Source organism: Myotis davidii, unplaced genomic scaffold (assembly GCF_000327345.1).
Source record: "Myotis davidii unplaced genomic scaffold, ASM32734v1 scaffold812, whole genome shotgun sequence".
Taxonomy (NCBI): Eukaryota; Metazoa; Chordata; class Mammalia; order Chiroptera; family Vespertilionidae; genus Myotis; species Myotis davidii.
The window spans coordinates 345,209-350,041 of NW_006284238.1; positions in this window are offsets into that span (position 1 = coordinate 345,209).

Consider the following 4,833-nt stretch of genomic DNA (forward strand, 5'->3'; position numbering starts at 1 on the left):
TGCCCTGGTATGTGCCCTTGACTGGAATTGAACCTAGGACCCTTCAGTCAGTGGGCCGATGCTGTAACCACTGAGAAAAAATAGCTAGGGCCAGTTTCACCACTGTTGTTACTCAAAGGCTTAGCCACAGCAATCAGACAGGAAGAATAAATAAAAGGCATCCAAATTGGAAAGAAAAAATAAAATTGTCATTATTTGCTGATGACATGATACTGTATATGGAGAACCCTAAAGATTCCACCATAAAAACTATTAGAACTGATAAATGAATTCAGCAAGATAGCAGGATACAAAATAAATATCCAGAAATCAGTTGCATATTTATACAAAAATAATGAATTACCAGAATAGGAAACTAAGAAAACAATCCCATTCACAGTTACTTTAAAAAAAATCTAGGAATGAATTTATCCAAGGATAAAGAAGACTTGTGCTGGAAAATTATGGACTGCAGCAAAAGAAGTCCTAATGACCACCAGAGGGATGGAAAATTATGATACTAAAGAAAGAAATCAATTGCAAAGAAGATACAATTTAAGTTGAACTATATACCATGTTCATGGATAGAAAAAACATTAAGATCTATACTAAACTAATCTATAGATTCAATGTAATTCCTGTGAAGATACCAATGGTGCATTGCACAGACCTAGAACAAATATTCCAAAAATTTATGTGGAACCACAAAAAAACCTCAAGTAGCCACAGCATGATGATAAAGAAGGAAAAAGTTGGAGGACTCACACTACCTGATATCAAACTATATTATAAGGCCAAGGCCATAGTAGTCCAAGCACCACGGTACTGGCATAAACATAAACATATGGATCAATGGAATAGAATACAGACCCCAATTTTTAATTTTTTTTTGGTTTTAACTTTTCTATGGTCCATTTCTTTAAATCTATATAACCTCTTAATTAATATAAAGTAATTTTCAAAATTTAATTATATGGTATGGTATTTTTGTTTCTACAAATCTACCCATATTCTGAGGTCAGAAACATATCTATACTAATAAAAGGGTAATATGCTAATTAGACCGGATGTCTTCTGGATGACCATCTGGATGTCATCCCTGACAAAGCTGGGCCTGGGTGAAGCCGCCCACCCCACGGTCCCGGGAGCCAGCACCTGCTGCTGCAGCCCAAGCAAAGCCGAGCTCCCATGGTCCCCTGCGGCTGCAGCCAGCCTGGATAAAGCTGGCCTGGGTCCCAGGTGCCTGCGGCTAGCCAGAGGAAGAGAAACCCAGGTCCCAGGTGCCTGTGGCCAGCTGGAGGAGGAAATCTTGGGTCCTGGGTGCGGGGCTGAGGTAGTGGCAATTAGGGACGATCAGGCCAGCAGAGGAGCAGTTTGGGAGAATCAGGTTGGCATGGGGAGTAGTTAGGGGCGATCAGGCAGGCAGGTAGAGGAGTTAGGGGTGATCAGGCAAGCAGGCGAGCAGTTAGGAGCCAGCAGTCCTGGATTGCGGGATCAGGCCTAAACCAGCAGTCAGACATCCCCCATAGGGTCCTGGATTGGAGAGGGTGCAGGCCAGGCTGAGGGAACCCCCTTCCCCGGCCCCTGTGCACAAATTTCTTGCACCAGGCCTTTAGTTCATTCAAACAACCCAAAAATATCTGAATAACTTATTTCTTTCACACTTGGCATGTTTAAGAGCTTTATTAAAATTAAGCACCTTCTATTTAAAATTTTAAATAAAGATTTTGGAAGAAGTGTATGACTATAACTAGCATTTTATTAACTGTGTGTCTTTATTCAGCATTTAGTCAACAGAACTGTGGCCATCTCATTTGTGAGAGGAGATCAGCAATCTTTCAGGATATGTGTTTTCATCATGAGATCACACCTCCATTATCAACCAAGGTTTCTCTGGAATTTCTGGAAGCAATGTTGAAAAATATTGTTTTCACCTAGAGGCCCTAAAATTCATCTAAATAGCACATTAATTAAATTAATTACAAAGTCTCTCTGTACCTAAGACTGACTGTTCACTCCTCATATTTTTATCCTTGGTAAATATGTCCAGCTACATAACCCTGGTTCTTCATTTATATATGTGCATGAATACACACACACACACACACACATAATGTATTTTTTAATAATACTAATAATACAATTTGAATTCCAAGTTAGAAAATAAACTCCTCTGATTATCAAAAGCCTGGTTTGAAATAAAAATTCAATGACTAAATCCCAATGCAAGTTAAACACACACACACACACACACACACACACACACACACACACCCCACAGAACCAAAAAATAAACTGAAATAACTTCTTTTGAGTTAAAAGTTAAGAGTAATCATTTAAGAATAATTATTAACTAAGATTACATTTTATCTTAATACTGAACTAGGAGAAAGAGACTTGACTTTTGAGGGTGAACACAATACCATATACGGATGATATATTATAGAATTGTACATTTGAAACATAATTTTATTAACCAATGTCATCCCAATAAATTCAATAAAACATTTTTTTAAAACACACACATTCAAAAAAAAAACGTTAAGAGTAATCAAATTTCTATTCACATTTTATTCTCTTTCCTCAGCCACAGTAGTGCTGAATCCTAAACAGGGCTGTGACTCTTTCTGCGGCTGCGGGCCTTATCAGTCTTTGTGAGATCCAGCATAATTATTTCAAGGCTTTATAATGTGGATTATTTCACCTTCACTGCTTATAGCCCTTATATTTTTGATAAAACATTAAAGTTGAATAGGCATACAGAAAAATACACACATGTACAGCTCAGTAAATTTTTATGACCTTAAGATCCCCTATAATCAGAATTCAACCAGATTAAGAAAATGAGACATAATTGGCACCCAGAAACTCTTATTATGTCTCCCCTGGTCACTGCATCTTCTCTTCTTGCCCCAGAGTACCATTATTCTGTTACTTAACATCATAATATCATCTATTTTTGAAATTCATATCAGTGGAATCATTACAGTGCATACTCTTTTGTATTTTGCTACATTCTCAAAGTATGCTTTTTCATCTGTATTGAAACAGAGCAATAGCCTATATATTTTCATTGCAATAGAGATTTTCATTATATGAACATACTATAATTTATCCATTCTATAGTTGGTGTTCATTTTTCCTCTGGTTCAGTTATTTTTAATAAAAACAAAATATACTTTTATATGTCTTTTGGTGATCATATTTTCACATTTCAGTTTAGTATATATGTAAGATTATAATTTCCTGATCACAGGAGATGTTTTAAGTTCTGCTGTAATAGATACTGCCAATGAGTTTTCCTAACTGGCTATACCAAATTTTATTTCTCAAGGAGTGAATGAAAGCTTCAATTGCTTCATTTTCTTAGCAAAGCTTAATATTGCCTGCCTTTTTAATTTTAGTCATATATATATATTGATTTCACAGAGGAAGGAAGAGGAAGAGAGAGATAGGAACATCAATGATGAGAGAGAATCATTGATTGGCTTCCTCCTGCATGCCCCACACTGGGGTTCAATCTTGCAACCCTGACATGTGCAATGACCAGAATAGAACCATGTTCAAAGGTCAATGCTCAACCACTGAGCTACATTGGTCAGGCCAGACATTTTTTGATTGTCAATAAGAATAATAATTGCCTTGGCCAGTTTTGCTCAGTGGATAGAGCGTCAGCCTGGGGACTGAAGGGTCCCAGGTTCGATTCCAGTTAAGGGCATGTACCTTGGTTGCAGGCCCATCCCCAGCGGGGAGTGTGCAGGAAGCAGTTGATCAATGTTTCTCTGTCATCAATGTTTCTAACTCTATCCCTTTCCCCTCCTCTCTGTGAAAAATCAATAACATATATTTTAAAAAAGGATAATTGAAATAAATTAAAAACATCATATGTATGCTAATGAATGTATTTAGAATGATGCTGAAAGAGAAAAGACACCATGGGAGGATATGAAATGTTTATTTTTTTATTTTAAAAACTGATAGCATTTTTTTCTGCCTTTCCTTGTTTTTATAAAATGATCACCTCAAAGTAATCAAATGATTGGTGAGACCAAATCACTTCTTTTAATGAAGTAATTATATATAAAACATGAATTCTATAATTAGAGTATCATAATTTTTCAACCCTTAGTTGAATATGGATCTAAACAATAATATTCAGTGTTTGATGATATCACAAAAATAAGACAGCACAAGACAGAGCAACCTGTTAGATGTCATAAATGGCAGCTTAGGGATGTGATTAGCAAAATACAACTCTCATAAATCCCATGAAAAATTTGACTCCATTCATTTATTCAACATGTAAATTGTTAACACACAGAGAGAAAGAGAACTTATAGTTTAAACCTATAATTTAAAGTATAATAGATATTTCAACCAGTTGAAATGCATGAACTTTCTTTGAATTCTTATGTAAACAAATAAACTCTTAAAAAGTAGAAGTTATACAGGGAAACTTGAAAACATAGCATTTACTAAACATTACTATTCTATTTTTAAAAATTTAATAATGGTTTATTTAAAAATATTTACATTATAAAATGTTTTTGGATTAAGTGACATAGATACTAGGATTCATTGAGAATTAATCTAATAGGGAATTTCTATTGGATGAGATAATAAGTAAAAAGGATTAGCCACACTTTGATACTTGTTGTAACTGAATAATATACATTTATTTATGATATATTTCCATTTGTTAATATGTCTGATGTTATTCAAAATGGAAAGCTTTTTATTTTAATTTTTTTTAAATATATTTTATTGATTTTTCACAGAGAGGAAGGGAGAGAGATAGAGAGTTAGAAACATCGATGAGAGAGAAACATCGACCAGCTGCCTCCTGCACACTCC